General features: G+C 35.2%; 1 protein-coding gene across 3 annotated transcripts in view; it reads right to left on the reverse strand.

The window, feature by feature from the left end:
- Nucleotides 1-21714, reverse strand: part of CNTN1 (contactin 1) — a 303517-nt gene extending 281803 nt beyond the window's left edge. For all 3 annotated transcript variants that reach the window (XM_024575713.4, XM_053921618.2, XM_045184291.3), the window contains exon 1: nucleotides 21567-21714. The gene's annotated coding sequence lies outside the window, so the exon portion shown is untranslated. The remainder of the gene's footprint in view (nucleotides 1-21566) is intronic.
- Nucleotides 21715-22093: the final 379 nt, after the last annotated feature.

Raw genomic sequence — 22093 nt, forward strand, 5'->3', positions numbered from 1 at the left:
AGAGAAAACCAAAGGATCTTTTTGGCCAACCCAGTATTTTTTAGTTGTGTGAATATTATTTAGTTTCATGAAGAGATCATGGTTTTCAACTATAATTACAGCAATAATTGTTACCTAATTTTGCATCTACACTATCTACCTATCTTCCTATGCCCTTTACACAACAGAGTAAGGCTAGGAGGTCCAGACATGCTTGGGAAATGCAGCTAATATTCCTCTTTAGACATTTGTATTGGCTCGTATTCAAAGAATGCTCATATCGTACAGCAGTCTTTCAACATTTGCTAGAGCTTGTCTCTTATTCCAAAATATTTAGATTTGTACAGAAACAAAGAAGGAAGGAAAGAAGAAAGGGAGGAAGAAGGAAGGAAGGGAAGAAGGGAGAAGAGGGGAGAGGAGAGGGAAGGGAAGAAATATAAGAAGAAAATGTCTAGTTCCCCTGAAAAGAAATGCAAAAGTATGGACACTGGAATCACCCTGACTGGGGTTCTCATGGCTGGTCCCCTATATACTAAACAGCCTCTTCTAATGTCAAATATTTTATCCCTTTATTCATCTCTTTCCTTAGATTTTAATAAAAGGCTCTTAATTAACAGTTACTTTGTGACTTGATGTGAAGTTTAAGATACCAATATTTATAACCATCTAATGTAGTACCTGACAAATGAAAATAAGATATCAAGAAACGGTTGTTGACTTCCTGTCTGCAGTTCCATTATTAATCATTCCCCTCTATCTATTTCCCTGTATGAAGACTGGACCCAAATCAATTAAATCTGAATGGTGGGACCCAGGACTCAGTATTTCTAATGTTATCTAGGTGGTTTTAATACTTAGCTAAGGTTTCAAGATACTGCATTACCCTGACTTTGAAAATATTAGAAATATCTGTGGAATTCAATCCTTAACCTTAAGGGTATCATCCCTGGTTATTTGTCATGGCAAATTATAGCATATTCTTCAACTGCCAGACTCAGAGGCTTGAAATCGCTTGTTAATGAGAAAACATTGGGGTGTCCCACTTGCTCTCCATAGACTTGGCTGTAATAAAAAATTTAAAACCTACCATATTTATTTCTTACAAACAAAAGGAATTTCAATATTTTCTCTAACACAAGGGTAATCAAATTAGGCCCTGGAGGATTGCTTGTGTCAGTTTTGGTAGTAAGGAAAAGTGTGTTAGTAATGTTAAATCAAGGCAAAAAAAAAAAATCCTGCTAATATAGCTCCGTTTGCACAATCACTGAGCTGTTTAGTTCCTTCCTTCCATCAGTATGTTTAGTTCCTTTCTTCCATGAATTAATACTCTTGATTTGGTTGTCATTTTCTGAAGGTAAGTGTTACCAATGAACAATGAAGGGTTGGTACCGGGGTGACTCAGGGCTGTACTACCCACAGGGTGGTTGTCAAAAGGCAGCATTAGCATCACCTGAGAGCTTGTTAAAATGAAAATTATGAAGCCCCACTCCAGATGACTGAATGGGAATCATTGCAAGCATCTGCTTTAACAAGCTATTCCAGTGATACTTAATGCATATTCATACTTGAGAATCACAGGCTGAGAGGATTTCTAAAGCAAATGAAATTTCGTTCGTAATACATGATGTTACATAGTCTCATTCCTTTCTGCATCCATTTTTTCCCTTTATCCACAAAAATGCTTACAAGATCATTTTTATGCAGAGGAAAGTTCTTCAATCAGCTGCAGAATAACCATGAGAACTTCATGAGGTTTTGATCTGAATGGACCGATATTTACTGTTTTGTAAGAAATGAAGCACTTGCAGTCCATTTTTATGTAAGTGGATCATATGCAGAACATGGAGTTTAGTATCAAAGTCATATTCTGTTTCAGCAGGTTCTGAAGAAACCACATTCTCCCAGGAGCTGGGTATTATAGAATCCAAAAGCGGCACACGCTGCAGAATGTTAACATGATACACTCAACTTTTAGTTCCCTGAATTTGGGTTGCTTTATAATAAATGCCTATATATTTATAAAATAATTTATACTAAATAGAGTTCTTGACAACTCTTACATCTCATAAGGTAATCAGGTCAGAATGAAATAAAGACTGTAGGAAAGATAATTCAAAGTGTAATTTCTTAAAACAAATAATATATAATATCTACATATGTATTTCTGAGTTGAGCACCCCGAAGATAAAGGTTAGCAATTAGTGATGTTATTGTATCTTTTCACTTTCTAATAAAGAAGGATAATATCACTTCATTAATGATAAACATTTTAATCATGGAGAGACGAAGGAATGCTATAAATCAGTAACATGTGGTCCTTTCTGTAAGATTTTACAATTGCTACTCCCAACCTATTAATTCCAGAAACCCTCCATAGTATGACTCCTGGAAGTATTGTTTCATTTTTTTTCTCACAAGTTCTCAAATTGCATGAATTTCCTGGGCTTACCAATTCGTAACATGAACATCTAGTTCTTGAAATTCTGAAAATGTTAATGTGTCTATTGGTGGAGAATTTTCAAACAGACAAGATGCTTAAGCTAACTCTCATCTTTATAATTAAAGAAGGCTTATTAGATGGCTAATCCAAAAAAAAACCCAGTTAATTTTAAATATTTTATATTAACTTTAGACTACATATTTATATTCACATGTGGTCAAGCCTGAATTTTTTAGTTAGTATCCCAATTTTAACAATAGAATGAGCTCATAATTAACCATTCCCATCTCTCGGGTAGTCAAGAAGGAGGAGATCTTTGGAATGATCGCAAAAATCCCAGTTACTACGCAGGGAGGTCGCCTGATCTCATCTTGTTTCTCTTAGCAGTGAGAAGTAGAGCAGAGTGTAATTTGAAAATACCGGGTGGGGGGTACATATGATTCTGCTATTTAATCATAGATTAAACCAAAGCACTAAACATGAGAAAGACATATAACTTCACTTCCCAATGGTTCTCAGGGTAAAAAGTACAATACAAGGGTTTTTAGTTGGGCATTATAATTATAATTTCATTTATTTTATTATGTAGATAGAGAGATCCTCGGTATTCTCCCTGAAGACAGACTTTCTTCTCCTATGCCTGAATGACACTTTTTTAAAACATAATAGGACCTGAGTTCTAACTAGTGTGGCTCAGTGGGTTGGGTGTCATCCCACAGACCAAGAGGTCACAGGTTCAGTGGTTCCCTGGGTTGCTGGCCAAGTCCCTGATTGGGGCCATGGGAGAGGCAACTGGTTGATATTTCTCTCACGCATCACTGTTTCTCTCCCTCTCTTTCTCATTCCCTACCTCTCTCTCTAAAACTAAATAAATTAAAGCTACATAGTTAAAGTTAAAAAAAATAACAAGACCTGAAAAGCATAGTACCTAAGCATGACATTTCTATTCTTTCCATGATCAACTGCTTCCTCTGTGAGAAACTGCATTTAACAATTTACATGTGTTATGCCATTTCCTAAACAGAAAAATCAATTTATAAAAATGTCAAATTGTCAAAAGATTATTAGCATATAAAAATAGAAATCACTGAGCAATTATAGTCTCCCTATTTTTTCACATACTTGAGTATCATATAAACAAGAATGATAAAGAATTTGATAATAAACTCCTTGAGATTGCAGGTTTGATTTCGTCTAACTTAAAGTTTATTTAAATTTCTCCTCAATAAATAAATCAATTCCCATAATTACTTCCATGAATTATATGAATCTATGATTTGAGGGACAGAAATATTTATCTGGATGCTATATAACCATAGTAATATTTCTGAGAGGGTAGTAAATGAAAAAGTAATGATATGGGTTAAAAATAAAAGCTCAGTTTATTAAGTAGCTCTTCAATAAAATGTACTTGGTGTTGCACACAAAACAGGCTGAGCACACAGTTTTTGTGTCCGAGAAAAGCTTAAAAAGTCGGAATGTGAAACTATTAAATGATATAGAAGAATTATATTTTAATAATAGTTTATTTGCATAACTCCAACTAAATTAAAAATGCCTGTGGAGTAGATACTATTTATATAGTGTGAAAGCTTCCATATGATTAAGATCAGTGCCTTGCAGGTAATTTGCAGTGAATCTTAGTTGATCTGTTTGACAAAAAAAAATACTGTAAGAATTTAAGAAATTAACCAGTGTCATTGTAAATCATCTGAGAATCTTTTCTAAAAAGTTTTAAGCTTTAAATTAAGTGCTTCAGAGAAGTGAAGAATCTGGATAAATGTGGCGGCAGTTATAGTAAACAGTATAAACAAAGGCACAGAGGCAAAAATGTGGTGGTTTGTTTGGAGAATAGCAAGGGAGTTTCTTTTTAGGAAGCAGTGACAGTTTTTGTGAAACAGGCAACATGTACATAAAACATGACATCCTAAAAAGGAGATTGAAGGATTTAAATAGAAAAATCTACTTATAAAAATGTCAAATTATCAAGAGATTATTAGCATAAACAAAAGAAATCACTGTGTAATTCTAATTTACTTATATTTTATAATTTAAATAAGTAGCCCATGAAATTTTACAAGTAGGTCTGTAGTATGTGGCCATTGGGTTAGAGAGATTAGTATTTAACTCCATGGGGATTCATGGTCTTCTTCTGCAATGAAGAAATAATAATTTACAACCCCTGTACTAATTTTTTGTAATAACATTGTTGGTAAAGAACTGTCTTGTATTTTCCCATGTGGTCAAGAATGAGAAGGATTGTGGAGCAGAAGGAAAGTGTCCAGGAAATGGAGGTTAGTGTGCTTGTGAAACCACCAAGTGGTCAATGCGTCATTGACAAGATGGGCCTGATGCATAGGTCACGTTGCAGTGAATGATTTAGCAGGTATCAGCACACAGACATCAATCAAAATCATCACTGGGAAAAAGACCTCACAGTAAGTGTATCTGAATTGAGGTTATGAGCTTACGACAGAAGCCTCAGGGACCTTGGTGCTTAAAAGAAAGGTAGAGGAAGAAAAGACAACAATAATCACAAAAGTTTCTAAGACTTAAAAGAAAAACCATAGGAGATTTCATGGAAACCTGGGGAACTGAGGTACATCAATCAGCTATTGCCCCAATAACACTGAAAAACAAACATCTCAAAATTATGGCATGTTTTGTTTTGCTGTTTTGCTAATGGGTCCACAGTGTGACTGGGTCACCTGCACCTGTGCTTTAGGCTCCAGGGTTGACTGGACTAAACTCTGAGCTTTGTATTGAGTTCACATGTGCTCATACACCCCCACGTTCACCTTGGATCAGCAGGTTCCCGGCGTGTGCTTCTCATGGCAGAGGCAGGGTGGAAGAGCCAGGCCAGACTGCAGATGCACAACCTCTGCTTAGCTCACATTCACTATTATTTCATTAGGCAAAGCAGATCATATGACCAAACATAACATCAGTTGGTATGGCCATATGATCTAGCAATATTTGGAATGGTAGGAAAATGAATATTTGCTTAACAATTAATCCAAACTATAAAAGACTTTTCCAAAAAAACAAATTCAAGGGTTAATTTCTGCCTAAAGGTCAAGTAAGGTAATATCTGGAAGTGACCTATAAGATTTAGGAACTAAGGGACATTTAGTGATCTTGTAGAGTACAGCTATACCGAAATGTACAGTATATAAACCAGATTTCAAAGGGCAGAGTGAATTGAAAACAAATAGTGATAGGTAAAACATAGATAAGTGTTCAAAGAAATTGGGCTGTGAAAGAGAAAGGGGAGAAATTATTGCAGCAGCTTGCGGGGTACAAGAGTTGACAGTTTTTGTTGGTTTAATTTTATCTGCATTGTTTTTAAGAGAAAAGGTACTTAGGCATGCCTCAATGCTGACATCAGGAAGCCAGTAGAGAGATCAAGGTTGAAGATCCAAGAAGGAGGTGATAATTGATGTAGTGAAGACACTACAAAGGTGGAAGGATGTAATCCCAAAGAACCCAAGAAGAGAAAGAAGACCTAGGCATCGGCTTTCCTCTTCCATTTTGATGAATCAGAAGAAGGATGGAAGGAAGTTGCTGTAGCTTAGGTCCTAATTTTGAAACTGCAAACTAGTAATTCTGGAAAAGGAAAGAGAGAGAGAGAATTCTAAAAGTAGCTAGAAAAGTTAGTAAAAATCATAACTGACAAATTTGAAGGTGGGGAATGTTAGGGTATTGAGAAGGAAAGATTGGAATTTCTGGGGAAGAACCATATGAATATGAGAACAAACTTTCTTCCATGTTGTAGAAAACTAAGACCCAGATTACAAAGAGAGGAATTGGAATTAAGAAAAAGAAGATTCCTCTGTTTGATAGGTTTAAAGGATAATGGTAGAGATAAAGACAGGTAGAGATGAAGCAAAATTCAATTAAGGCATGACATTTTTTAGTAACACACTTATTAATGGCACCTACCAAAATAAGTTCCAGAAGAGTTGTGGAAGAAGATTGAATTTCAAATTCAAAAACACAAATAACTAGGTTATGTGCAAATTACACTAAGAAATCTAAAATAATAAATAAAATAATTGCTGAGCCCAGCAAGATTGCCTTTTTACTTAATATATTAGCAAGAACCCAAAAGAAAGTCTTTTGTTTTTTAGTATTATTCTTTTTAAAAACAGGAGATATTAACAAACATTGTTTATGGTAACATGTATAACATTGTTTCTCAGTTGATTCTCAAAAAATACTTTGACTAGCCATCATTACATTAATATCCATTCATATCTACCACCTTATGTCAGACAATATTCAGTGGAAATTTTTCAGCATATTGTCAGAAAACAATAGTTAATGTTAAATGTTAATAGAAAATCTTTATGATATAATTTTGATTCCCAAACATAGAAGCATAACCATGAGTAATATGCCATAACTACTCTCAAGCATCACAGATTCTTACAAAAATAGGTGTTACTTTAACTCAGAATTCTGCCTAAGAGTCTGTTAGTAAAGAAATATTGAAGAAAGCTGTGATCTGGTGTAAATGAAATAGTTCTCCATCACTATCCGTTATCTGTCTACAGCACCTACCCAGCTCAGACCTGTTCAGGACGCATGATGAGATAAGCGTTTAAGTAAGCTGAGCAGTGGGTCATGGCAATAATGAAGCAGAAATTATGAGTCAAGATCCAAAGGTAGTTTCAAGTCAAAGAATATTACAAGCAATTGTGAAGGAAAATATTCTCTGGGTGAAACAAACTCTTCCTGGGGAAAGACTGACTTAAATTTTAATTCTCTAGTAAAACTAATAGGCAATAATTAGATTTGAAAAGTACAAATGTTTTTGGACATTCAAAAAATGACTCGTATTGTCTATATATCTCAGCACAATACTTCCCTGAACAAAGATGGCATTAAAAGGAGAAAGTGAAGAAGCAAAGCAGAAATTATGCCACTCACTACATATCAGTTATTTTTTGTGACTCCTTAATGTATAATTTCAGGAGAATATTAAAACGTAGGAATTTTTATTACAAGTGTTTATTACATACTAAGATGTGGTTTGTTGAGCACATTTTACTTTGACTAATAAAATCATTTTGGATAGTAGTGTTGACAATTTTTCCTCTTTAAAACTAGTAACTTTACCACAGTAAAAATAAGTAAAGAAATAATTATCAGTCTGGTGATGTCATACATAGGAAGCTTCAAGGAAGATAATTTTTTAAAATCCTTTTGTTTTAAATATCTCTTAATATCCCAGTACTGCTGGACATCTTTTTTTGAGGGATTTAGTCACGTTGTAAATGACTCTTTTATACATACTCCTGTTACAAATATGATCGTATACAAACACAAAGCCATATGTGTTTATAAAAATAAACAGGTATTCTCAGCCACAGCAGGGGATAGAATCCTAAATCTAGGACATCTGTAAATTTCTCTGGCTTTTAAAAAGACGTAAATGGTGATGGAAGGAGATTTGACTTGGGGTGGTGAACACACAACATAATATACAGATAATGTATAATAGAACTGTACACTTGAAACCTATAAATTTTATAAACAAGTGTCACCCCAATGAATTCAACACCAAAGTTTAAAAAATTAAAAATTAAAATTAAAAAGTTTTTAAACAGATAGGTATGCCTTAGCAGAAATCTGGCTCTCAAAGAAGCAGTGGAAAAGATTAAAATGAAAATATATGACTCAGTATATTTATTTAATTTTCTTTCCTTAATTACTCAAAGGGAGTTTTTATGACATGCTAATAGCAAAATGAAGTCAAAAACAAAATTATATTAGAGGTTATTAAAAGAGATGATTTGGAGAGTAGAGGCCTGACAATTTTGTAGCAAGATTTCTAATCAATAATTATGTACATATGCTATTTCAAATCTAGAGTTAATTTTCTTAACATTTAAATTACAAAGCCTTTTCATACCTAATATCTTTTATTAAATCCTCATAAGTCATTTTAAGAAATATGATTAAATTACTGCCTTACTTGGAAACTTTGCTTCAGGATAAAATACGAAGCCTTTAACACCTTAAAAGAACTTTCGGAACTGATCTTTGCTCCTCCTTAGCCACATGTCTTTTGACACTTTTTAATTTATACTCTATCATATATTAGATTTATTTCAATTATTTGAGCCATTCATATGCTCCTACATGTCTTTGGCATAGAACATTCACCCAACATGTTGACTCTCCTTGCATTAGGGCATTCATTACGTAGTTTGGGGTTATTTTTAATCTATTTTTCCACTTAGATTAGAAGCTTCCTGAAGGCAGGGAAGAGTCTGGCTTATTCATTATTCCTGTCTCATCAGGCCCCGATACAATGCCGACAGCACAGCAGACCTGTGCTTCTGCACGTGCTCGCTCGCTCTCTACCTCTGTCTGTCTGCCTTTCTGTCTCTCTCCCTTTCTCTCCACCTGAAAATACTATACAGTCAACACAGTAAACGAGGAAAATAAAGTATTTACATTATTTCTTTCTATTTCTAGCCAAGAGCCTACTTTGTAGATTACTTATGGGAGACAGGCTTTTGTTCATATCTGGAAACTCACAAACAAGTAGCTTTAAGGGGGTCAAAAAATAGGCAAGTAAGTTAGAAGAGGCAGCTGCCTAACTAGCATAAGCACCTAAATTAAATCTGGAAAATAACCAGATGACAGAGTATATAGCAAACTTACTGTCTTTCTTTTTTTTTAAATCATCACCTGAGGATATGTTTTTTATTGATTTTAGGGAGAGAGGAAGGGAGAAAGAGAGAGTAACATCAATGTGAGAGAGAAACATCGAAAGGTTGCCTCCCGTACATGACTGGGTGAGGGATCAAACCACAACCTAGGTGTGTGCCCTGACCCAGGATGGATCCCCAACCCTTTGGTGTACAGGATGACACGCCAACCAACAGAGCCACCCAGCCAGGGCCAAACTCACTTTCTTATCTATTTATTTCCCCACGTTCAGAAAATGAAGTCAATGAGAATAATAGGAGTTGAATATTTTGCCCCCAGTGATACATATCTACTCAGTCTCGGAACATAGACTTAAATCTATGCCTGCTGAACAGCTAGTATTATAATGTTTCCTATACAAGCAAACATAATCATACGTAATATCAAAAGTCTATGATACTAACATAAAAACCAATGGAAGCAAGAGGTTTTTATCACTCGAATTTTATAAAAAACAACTTAGGGTCCATTTGAACTGAAATGTTTTACAATGTCAATAAAAATTGAAATATTTTACATATAAAATAAAAAAATATAGGAAAATAACAAATGTTAGGTTTTATGATGTCATCAGTAGACAAGTATGCTTCATTTATATTATTTCTTCAGTAATAGTTTTATTGGAAAGACAAAATCTTCTAAATGGGTTTGAAAGATTGACACTACTTAGTACTGGGAAAGATATGCGGAAGCAAATATTCTGATTCATAGTACTAGGATTATAAATTGATAAAATCTCTTTGAAGTACAATTAGGAAATACTGATAATCTGTGAAGATGTACCTCTTTGCTAGCAATTTCACTTTAGAAACGCATCTTAAAGAAATATTCCAGGGAATGTACAAAATCACATGCAGAATAATGTTCTTGTTGCACTATTAAAAAAAAAACATGAAAGTAACCCAAAGATGCAAAGATGGGGCATAAATTATGTGCTATCAAAGGGATACTATGCAAATGCTAAACAGAATGTGTTACTCTGTAATGTGTGGAAATAATGATTGCCAAGGATAGAAACAGAAGTGAGAGAACATTACACATGGTATGATGCTATTTTTATAGTAGGAATAATAATATAATTAAGACTATTTCTGTATATAAAAATATTTTAAATATATATACACCTTGTCAGCAATTGTCAGCTCTGTGGGTGTATTTAAATGAAAAGGTCATCATTAACATTTTATGGCTATTAATATGATGATATATAATTATTTTTAAAAACATTGTCAAATATATTTAAAAATTTAGTTGAACAAATTCCCAGAAAAATATAACTTACCACAAATAAGTAAAATAACAATTAGAAAATATGAGTGAACTTATCTCATAAAAGAAATATATTCTTAACTTAAAGTGTTTCACACACACAAAAACTCTAGGGCCAAATGGCTTCACCAATGGATTCTGCAAAACATTTTAAAAAGAAGGAATATGGATTATACACGGACTCTTTCTAGACCAGAGGGAAAGAATGAATGTATTCCAACTCATGTTATGAGTCCATCCAACATAAACTATACACCAAAAGCTGACCAAAAAATTGAAAAATAGCACTAAAAACAAATTCTATGTAAAACATTATCAAACCTTATCCAGTAGTACATAATGGATATTTTGTACCTGTTACATACATGTTAAATTTATTCCAGGAATTCTGGCTTACCATTTGAAAATAAATCAATATAATTCACTGCATTAATCTAATATAAGAGAAAATCAGATGGCCACATCAATAAATTTAAAATTATTTAAAATTTTTAAAATTTAAAAAATGGGGACAACAGCAATTGGACAATAAAAAAGGACAAACAAACAAACAAAATAAATAACTTTTAGTAGCCCTGGCCAGGTAGCTTTGTTGGCTGGAGCACTGACCTGATACACCAAAGTTACAGGCTCATTTCCCAGTCAGGGCACATACATGAATCAACCAGTGAATCCAAAAATAAGTGGAACAAACCTCTCTCTCTCTGTCTCTCTGTCTCTCTCTCTCAAAATCAATAAATTAGAATTAAAAATTAAAAAATTAAAAATTTTAAACCAAAACAGGAAGAAACGTTTTTAATCTGATAAAGATTACCTGTAAAAAAAATCTAATACTTAATGGTGATATCTTACGATAATCAGAAATGAGATGTAGATGTCAATTATCACTTCTGTGCCACATTACACTGAAGATCCAAACCAGGGCAATATTGGAAGATTCTAAGAAGTTATAAGAAATGGCTAAGGAGAAATAAACTCATTGTTCTCAATAACTTAGTTTCTAAACTTAAAAAATCAACAAATAAATTATTGACATTTATAAGTTTATTTTGCAAGTTTATAAAAGATCAACATACAAATTCAACTCTATTTGTATTTACTATGGACAAAATTAGAAAATAAAATTTAGAAATTATAGTACTTAACAATAGCACAAAAAGTCAAACACCTAGGAATAAATCTAACAAAAGTTGTATAACATTTTCACACTGAAAACTTCAATCATTTAGAAAAAAATTAAAAGATATAAAGTGATATATAGGTAATCATAATTTGAAAAACTCATTTTTACCATGTCAATTATCCACAAATTGATTGGTAGATTAATGTCATCTTTATCAAATTCCAAAAAGAATTTATAAAAATTAACAAGGTGACTTTAAAAGTTATACAGAAAGGCAAAGAGCCAATTTATAGTTATTCAAGAACTCAAAAAAATGGCTAAACTAAAGGACCTACTCTAATAAACATTAAGATCTACCTTAAATCTTCAATAATTAATATTGTGTATGTGGGCTCAACAATAGGTAAATAAATCAGTGAAACACAATTAAGTCCAAAAAGAGACCTGCCTATTCATGGGCATTTGATTTTTGACAAAGGTAGCATTGCCAAAACCATGGGAAAAGGACTTTTCAATAAATGGGTCTAGATCAATTTTATATCCATATAAGTAATAAAATATGACTCAAATCACACAAAAAGATCAATCTCAGGTGAAAGGTAAAACAATATAATGCCTAGAACACAGTGCAGAAAAATACCTCCAAAACTCATAATAAACAAGTGACTTGTCTTATTAAATAAGATACAAAACATACTATGGACTACTTTAAATTGGTATCATTTGTGGATAAAAAGATAATATTAAGGGAGTATTAAGGCAAATCAAAGAGTGAGATAACTGCAAATATTCTCAAAGGGCTCAAATTCAGACTATATAAAGAACTTCCTGTGAATCAATAAGTAAAAGACAGATAACTCAGTAGCAACATGGACAAAATGTTTTAACAGGCACTTCAAAAGAGCTATTCAAATGGCCAAAGCACATACAAAAAGTTGTTCAACTTCTTATTAAAAAAGGAAATGCATATTAAAACCATGCCTAGATATTTATCTCCACACACTCTCACTCACTAGAATAGTTTCAATTTGAAAGGTAGTGACTGGTGGAAGTGTTGGCACAGCTATGGAGCAACTTGGAATCTCACATTACTGGTTGAATTGGAAATTGTCTCAACCACTTTGAAAAAAACTAGGAATTTCTACTAAGCAATAGCCTATGACGCTGCAATTTTAATCTTAGTTATGTCTTAACAAAAAATGCATACACATAACTGGGCTATAAAAGAAATATACAGTCATGGATGTTCATAAGAGAATTATTAGTAATAAAACAAAACTAGAAACATCCCAGATGTCCAACAAACAGAACAGATGTATACATTTTGAAGTAGTCATACAATAAAATTCTATAGAGCAATAAAAAGAAGCTATGTTTTACATGTAAATTCATTGTTACAAGCAAAAACACGAATACTGGGTGAGGTAAAAGTAGGTTTACAATTGTATGGAAAATAATATAATAATTAATAAATAATAATATAAGAATAAATTCTGTGTTTTGCATACTCACAACTGTAAGCCTACTTTTTCCCCACCCTGTATATCTCACCAAATAGTTTGAGAAACAAACCCGATGCCAAAAGGTACATACTCTATAATTCCATTTATATAAATTTCAAAAATGGGCAAAGCTATTCTATAAAGTTTTAACGTCAGAATAGGGGCTACATTTGTGGACCAGGATGGTGGTAGTGACTGGGAAAATCTGGAAGAGGAAAATTCAGGTGCCGGCAAGGTTCTTCATCCAGAACCGAGTTTTAATTTTATGGGTGTAAATTCTTCGTTACACTTCATTGAGCTGACCCTTTTCTGTGCACTTTACTGTATTTCTGTTATTCTTAATCAAAAAGATTTTTTAAAAAGCAGTACAATGCTTTCTTGAAAGTAAACATCTTAGCTTCATCACCATTCAATTGTGTATAAATCAGAATTTTAAAGTACCTTATTTTAGAAATACTGAGTTCGTTTTAGTACCAGAAGTTTTCTCTCTAAAATAATATAAGCACACCAAAAGAAAAATATAGGATGTCAATCCAGCATGTATTTTGAAAGACTTTCAATAAAAGTATATTGCTTTAATGAATAAAATAATATGTAATAGAAAATTTTATGTAATATAATAATCTATTATATTAATGTGAGTCTCAGAAATATATAAATATTATTTATAATATCCTCAGCAATCTTGCCTGATATATCTAGCAAATCTGTACTTTCAGTAACCATGACAATTAAGTACTCTCAGATTAGATGTCTTAGGATAGAATTACTGTTTATGGTTTGTGATGCTCGGAAGCAAAATTAGGGCAGAAAGGCATAAAAACTTCTGATGTTTAGTTCCAAGTTAAAATAATGTATTTTCAAATGGCACATTGCTTAATTGCTTAATTCCTGTTTGGGAAACTGCCCGTGTAAATCACTGTAGTGAAAGACCATTTTGTTTATGAGATCTATAAATAAGAGATGTAGAAGTTTACAATAACTTAATCTTTTGTTTTGATACAAAGTATATTTAGGAGTCTAGGGATAAATACTAATAGCCTAAAACAGAGAAAATTTAAATTGTGACTCACAAAATACTAAAGCCGGATACGACAAGAGGGAGAACAACCCAATGATTACTAACTTCGGCTCAGGAGTCAGATAACCCAAACGTGAATTCTATCTTCTCTAATCATTACCTTTTTAACTTCTCTAATTTTTCTCATTTGTAAAATGGTAAAAATAAATAAAATCCACTTCACCGCATTTGGTTAGTTATGGGATAATGCATGCAACACATTGATAGAGGAGAAATCATTTGCACAAGTCAAATAGGAAAATCAGACTTATACCTCAATATTTTTCAACTTTTGAACTAGGCTAGATCACTGCTCTAGGTAAGTATCCAACTATTTTTCATAAATTTCTTTTCAACAATTTCACTACTTTTGAAAAACATATTTGACTCATCTGATTCTCTAAGATTTCAGAGAAGCTAAGCCAAACTGAAAAGTTGAATATTGTCTACTTAATTCAGAATATCTAGAAAATGTATTTTAATAATTTAGTTTTAAGAGATAAGAACATCGTAATTGTCACCAAAAATAAAAAGAAATACACTCTGAGGTGGAAAAAAAAGAGTGTAATATGGGTGTGTGTGTACAGCCTAATTAACCAGTCAATTAAATAAGTAAAAGATTTTAAAATATGTTTAAACCCAAAACTGTGGTCAGTGGGTTTCTTCTCAGATCACTAAAAACCCGAGTGAAAACTATAAATAGGTATTGGTACAGTGTATTCTTACTGGATTGCTCGGGACTCTCACGGATTGTTAATATCAACACCAGTATCTTTGCCTGGAAAAAATGGTGGCAGATGGCCAGCATCTCAGGAGATGTTTTGGCTAAGCACAATACACCAAACATGCAACTATTTTTTTCAAGCTACACCACTATTATATGATCTTAGGCAAATGACTTACCTCTCTGAGCTTGTTTCAGTTAAGTGTGGCTAATCATGTATTTCAATCTAACTTTCAGAGTTGTTGTGAAGGATCAAATGAGTTTATGCATGTAATCACACTTTATAAACTACTGGACATCACATCATGAAAGACCTCTTTATTAAATAAAGAGAAGGGGTATAAATTTTGCCAACACTTAGCTCTACCACAGCTTAATTTATATATTTACATTATCCATGTAACTATATATTTCTTCTTCCTTCTAAAACAGAATCATGTAAAAGAGTTTCCCACTGATTTAAGATTTGGGAATTCTGCAGTGTCATAAGTATTGTTTTTCTTCATAAAATTGAGTATTAAAGGACTCTCCTTTTTCTATTTTGTTGTATAAATCAATAAAACCAGGAAGTTAATCCCTGAAAAATTGTGAAGATTGAATAGCTTCTAGTTTTTTTTTTTCATTCATTCATTCCAAGGTAGAGATATAAATCCTTAATTTGTTGAAATCTTTAAATAAATTTAATCTTAACCTTCTTTTATTCATTTCCTCATAAAATATTAATTGAGTATCAGCTATATGTCAGTCTTCATTCAACACAAAAAGGAATAAGGCACGGCCACTATCCTCAAGGGCTTATGAGTAGGGGTAATAGACAAGTAAACAATCAGTTACACTGTAGTAAGTGCTGTAGCTGAGGTATCCACGGGTCCTTATGGAGGCACTGAATAAGTGCCCAAAACTCAGCCTGGGAGTTTAGGCAAGTCTCCCAGAGAAGGTAGAAGCTGAGTTGAGCCTTGAAAACATTAGCAGTCAATTTCATGGCAGACAAGGAGGTTAATTCTAGTAAAAACTAGCCTAAAAGGAAAGAGTAGAGTTTGGGGGAGGGGAAGGGAAAAAAACATGATGCATTAGAAGTGTGAACAGTGCAGTGTGACTGGCACTGTGAGAGACTGGAGATGGAAGAGACTGGGATAATGAGGAAACTGATTTAAAGAAGTAAACAGGAACCATTTAATAAAGGACTTTAGTTGCAATGCAAAGGACTTCAGGCATCTTATTAAAAAGGGGGATATCAAAAGATTTTCAGCAGAGGACGTATCTGATGAGATTGGTTTTAGAAAGGTAACTTTGGTTATAGTATGAAAAATATGTTTGAAAAGAAGACTACAAAAGAGGGAGAGTGAAGTAGGGACTCTGAACTTCGGGGGGGGGAGGGTTTCCACATTTTTTTATTGTTGCTCAAGTACAGTTGTCTCCATTTTCCTCCCACCAATCTCCCCACCCCAGCCATCCCCACTTCCCATCCCTGATCCTACCCCCCTTTGGTTTTGTCCATGTGTCCTTTATACATATTCCTGAAAACGCTTTACACGATGAACTTTGAATATCATCATTTTCTACACAGGAAACAGAGACTTAATAGAGATTAAATAATTTACCCCAAATCACACAGATTGTAACTGGCTAAGCTGGGTTTCACGCAAAGTTCTTATAACTCTTGTGTGCTCTTAACACCAGGGAAATTACCTCTCATAAAAGAAACATGCAACTAACCTAGCATTTAGAGAACAGTAACAAAACAGTGCAGGAAAAGCAATAGCATGGTCAGGTGTACATCATAAAAATCAAGTACGGGGTGAGCAATTATCTAGCGTATTAAGGACCATCTGGAGAGTCCTGGCAAAAGCAGATTTAGTGCCTGAGTCATTCAGATGATTGTGCGAACAATGTGCCTGCCTTGGCTGAGTAACCTGGTCATTAATATCTCCCACAGTACATTTTGCCCTGTGACACTTTTGAAATGGACAGTGGTAGCTCAGAAAGAATTAAGGTACTATTCGCTTCCTGGGAGATCTGCCTAAATAATAATGGGATTTTAATAGACTGAGAATGCATTTTCTATGTCCTCAGGAGCCATTTCATCACACAGGGACATACTTGTATACACAATAAACATAAACCAAATCCCACCTCATGGAAGGCAAGAAGTTCAGCAACAGTATCCTCATGTGTATGTTGCTACAGTCAGTTAATTATCAGGTAAGAGAAAGTTTTCTGAGCTTTAAAGCAATGAGAAATACTACTGTAAATAGATCTATAGGTTAGACTGCAATAAAATTCAAATTTCTCTATGCCCAAAACATAACATATGAAAGGCAAAAAACCGGATGAGGAAAATTTTCACAGTATACAGATTTTGTATTAAACAAAGAAAACATGAATGCCCCAATAAAGTTATAGTCAAATGAAATCCACAAATTAAAAAATACCAAGAGCCAGTAAACATAAACACATTTCTTGAACACATCCAAAATTAAAGAAGCACAACTTAAAAGAATAACTAAATATAATTTTTTACTATCAAAATAGTTACATTTTGTAACCACAACACCAAGTGTTAAGAAGGATATTGCCATATTGGTTTATACTGAGTATCAACTTGTGTATAAACTTTTTGATGGGGCAATTTATCAATAAGTATTAGGTGTCTGAATATATTTATATATATGTGACAACATCTAAGAAGTTATTGTAAGGAAATGGTCAGAAATGCAAAGATTAATATATGTTTATGTTCATTTTCAGAAGTGTGAAAAACCAGAAACAATCTAAAGGCTCTATATAAAAGAATATTTGGCAGCCATAAAAATATGGTTATTAAGAATATTAAATGAAATTAATGTTTATGCTATGATGGCAAGTGGGATAAAGGCTAAATGCAAAAGTAAATATTCATTCTAATTCCAAATTGGTAAATTTTAAATATCAATGCATATTTATAAAAATAAACCTGAGATGTTAAGAATGGATCTCTCTGCAAACAATTTTCTTTTATTTTGAATTTTTACTGAATGATTCTGCATTTTCTTATAATCATGAAAATGTTATTTTAAAAGTAACAGTAAAAGGATGTACTTCTGAGCACAATTTTACAAAATAGTTCATTCATACAACCATAATGAAATGTCCCATTCAGTAGCTATATTTTCAAAGGCACACGATTGCTAAGCCCGATTCTCAGAATTCGAACCCAAGTATTCTTGCTCCAAAGATGGTACTTTTTAAGATAGGAAGTGAAGCACAGTGAAAGTTTCAAAGCAGAATAGAACTAATAATATAAATTAAAAATACATTATACCAATAATAATGTGCAACATCTTAGATTAAAGCAGAGGGATTTATTCATTTGATAAATTGCCTACTGCATAAATCCACGCACACAATGACAGACAAAATCGGTATTGGGAAAACACAGAAAGATACAAATTAGACTGGAGAGTAAAAATGAACAAATTAGTTACTGAAGTTACTGAGTTAGTGGGTACTTGGAGGTACAAGGAAAAAAAAGTCTAAAAATAACTAATCACAACCTTCTGCTAAAAAACAGTTTAAGGGCGACAACTATTGATGGGGAACAAGCAAAAATTTGTTTTCACTATGGACATTATTGTTACTGTAAACAGTACTTGTACTACTGAAAGCTATTATTTATGAGTAATTACTATGGGCCAAGCCCTACTTTAAATGTGTTATATGCATTATCTCACTTAAGGTTGAAATAAACCCAGAAAAAAACTGAGGTAATTGCTATTATAATCCCCAATTCACTTACTGACATTCACTTATCTGCATAATGATACATAAATATTTACACAGGTAGGTTTCCTTCCAAAGCCTGTGCTCTTAGCCACTAGGATAGTATTTTGAAATGGCTAATGAAGAAGAGATTAGAAGTAGAAATGTAAAAGGAGAACTTTATTTCCAATAAAATAAATTGTTACCAGTTTGGGGGATTCATCAGAAAGCTAGATGCAGGAAGAAGAGATAGGAGGGGCACAAGGAAAGGGGCCTTAGAAAAAGCGGGAGAAAATTATGACATCAGATCATTGTGGTATCAAGTAAAACTTTAAGATGAACAATATGGAAAATAGCATATCATAAGGGAAGAAAAATGAACAACATACCAACAAAAGAATACAAATATTTGACATGAAGAAGTAGGGCTTAAAGATGACTTAGAGACGATAGGGTCTGTGATATAATACAGAACATGGCCAATTTACATGTAAAAATGCATGAGAATGAAAAATGGAAATGGAGGTGAATGGACACTGCTGATTATTTAAAAAGCAATTACATGGAATGTTCTGTCTAAGGAAACATGAGTTTTCTATCTCTTATCTTGGTGTCTTTTTGGTCTCAAAGTGAACAAGATATAAGAGAAAATGCAGAATAACCTGTACAAAGTCATAACCCTTACTGGAAAATTGAATCATTTTGTGGAAGGATATAGAAACACTCATGTCATCCATTACTCCTTATGAAAAGAATATAATGAAGACAAAGGCAGTTTCCAAAAGTAGTTCTCACACATAGTCTTCTATCAACCAATACATTATCCCCAAGTCATTGCTGCATCTGAACAACTCCTCATGTTGATGCTTCCTAATGAGAACCTTTGAGCCCACCTAGCACTGTGTTCAATGGTAATGGTCTTTTCCTTTAAACTATTTCCTGTCTAATTAAAAGGACAAATCAGACTACAATAAGGGTTAAGCAACAAATAAGACTGTGTCTGAATCCCTGAATAATATTGGCCTATATTATTACTGGTATCAATCTTGACCAGATTTTGTTACCAGGACCAAAAACCATGGGAAGCTGAACTATTCTATTTGAGGGGAAAGTGCTACATGTATAATTCACAGTGGGTTATTGAAACATCAGCGTTGAAAGAGTGGATTTTTGAAGACTTTAAGCAAATTACTTGTGTCCTTTACATTTTCGTTTTCTCATCTAAGAAAATGGAAAGGCTATTATCAGAATGAAATAATTCCAGGCATTGGGAAGAATAAATGCACGTACATCTATAAAAGAAAGTCCATGCAGTACAAATAGATATGATATGAAACAGCAGCACAAGTTTAAGTATCAGTTCCACAGTAAAATTTATACAAAGAAATATATCCAAACTACTCCAAAGGTTCTAAGGATCCCTTAGTTCTACATCCTGTGAAGAGGATGGGTCCTTTCCCCCAGGTCCCCAAATGCTGCTAGCTGTAAGTTACCACCCCCCAAAATTTACCTCCAAACAACCAAGGTACAGGCATAAGCAAACCATTAAGCTCCAGTGAGTTTAATAAGATATCCCGGATATGACATGTATTTACTTGATATGTGTGTTACATTTCAAGCTGGTAAGGTTCCTAGGTACACCATGAAGCTGAAAAAATGCAGGAAAATAGATGAATATCAAATAGCACTCCAAGAATGTATTCAAAATAATATTTGGAATTATTGATCTTCAAGTGCATTACAGAAACATTATTTCCCGCAGGGTTTCCTCAGTCTGAGAGCGTCTTCTCTGGCTTTTCCCCCAATGGAGAATTTGATTCCCTTTTTCCCCTCCCACTCAGTGCCTCCAGATTGCTTCAGAAGGCCAAGGCAGTCTGCTCAGCAGCAGGCGAAGAGGGCTGGGTGTGCAGGAGCTATATATAGCTCCACCTTGGAGATGTGCACACACAAGCACACGTACAGATGCCCATGCCGGATCTGGCATGAATAAATGAGGAAAGGTTGTAGCTCTCCACTCTCCCTCGCCTATCACCCCAATTTTCAGCAGTCTCAAAGCAGGGTGTCATCAACCTCCGAAAGTGAGGCAGCAGCGTATAATTTCTCTGCAGTTCTGCCTACTGCTTCCAGCAATCTGACTCCGGCAGGAACCGGCACTGGGCCAACACCTACTTCCCAGATGCGGTCACCCAGGGAGGCTGCCTCGCAGTCGCTGCGAACCCATCAGGGCACAATTACTTGACTCTCCGGGAATCCCCGTGGATAAACCCATCTTTTAGAAACTACTCGAGAAGGTGGTTCCCAGAAGACAACGCCAGGCTAGGAGAGAAGAGGCAAAGCCTTCTCTGTCTCTCCCCCGGCTCAGACTGCCGCAGAGATGGGAGAAGGGCCCGTGTCCTCTCCATAGAGGCGTAATTAATCCGAACATACCCCTCGAGGTGCAGGATATTCCCCCACTCCCACCCTCTGTCGAAGGGAGCCAGCTTTTTGCAGAGGGAGAAGTCCCTTCTTCCCCTCGGCGCAGTCATTCCCAGTTTTCCCCGGGATGTGCTAGAGTCTAGACGCTAGGTAGGAGAGGGAGAACGAAAGGTGCGGACGGCGTGGGGAGGAGGAGAAGCTCTTCCAGATCGAGGAAGACCCACGGGTTCCCGGGGCCGACACGTCTGCTTCCCCAGACCCTCCCCAGACGGGCGACATGGCACCCCCTGGGCGCATCGCGGGCGGTGGGAGTGGAAGCCTGAAAGTTGACGAGACACAGATGGGGCTCAGTCCCCGCTCCCCGGGCACTGCCTCCGTGCTCTGCCGGTGACCCCGGCTGCAGCATCCTGTGCACCTCCCTCCCAGCACCAGACCCCCTGCACCTCAGTCCTTCACGACGAGAGCTGCGACGACCTCATGAGATTTGGGGGGATGAGGGCGGGGCAGGATTGGGGGAAGGGGGAAGGCAACAGTAGCGTGAAATTACGCATTATTTATCTTATCTGCAAAGAAGGAAAAGTCCTGCCTCCTACCTGTTCCCTGCTCCTGCTCGTCCCGGCGCGGCACAGCTGGACCATCACCTACAGGTTTCCCACTTCCGCTGCAAACACCTGGGAGCGCATCTTCCCAGCCGGCGCCCCTCCTCGTCTCGGTCGAGCCCACCCGAGCTACTTGACAGCAGAAGCCCGGCCTTTTAGAGCGGTTATTGGCACGGAGGGGGAAGAGGGGCGGGTACCAAAGAGAAATCTGCGTCTCTGATTGGATAGATAGGATGTCACTCTTACCTTAGGACTAGGGTTTGCTGCGGACGGGGTAGCTGCTAAACCCAGCTGGAAAGGGTCTCTGCAGTGCTTGGAACCGAAACCAGCTGGTACTGGATCAAGGACCCCTAAGAGGAGGGAAACTGGTTTGATGACTTGTCATCTGAGACCTCAAGAGGGAAGGAGAGGCCAGGCATAAGCAGACACCCAACACTTCCAGAGCTTCCCTGAAGGGACCATCTGCTCTGAGATTTGACAGGCAAAAACATCACGGGCAATGCTTCGATAGAGAAGCAAGA

Source organism: Desmodus rotundus, chromosome 3 (genome assembly GCF_022682495.2).
Source record: "Desmodus rotundus isolate HL8 chromosome 3, HLdesRot8A.1, whole genome shotgun sequence".
Lineage (NCBI taxonomy): Eukaryota > Metazoa > Chordata > Mammalia > Chiroptera > Phyllostomidae > Desmodus > Desmodus rotundus.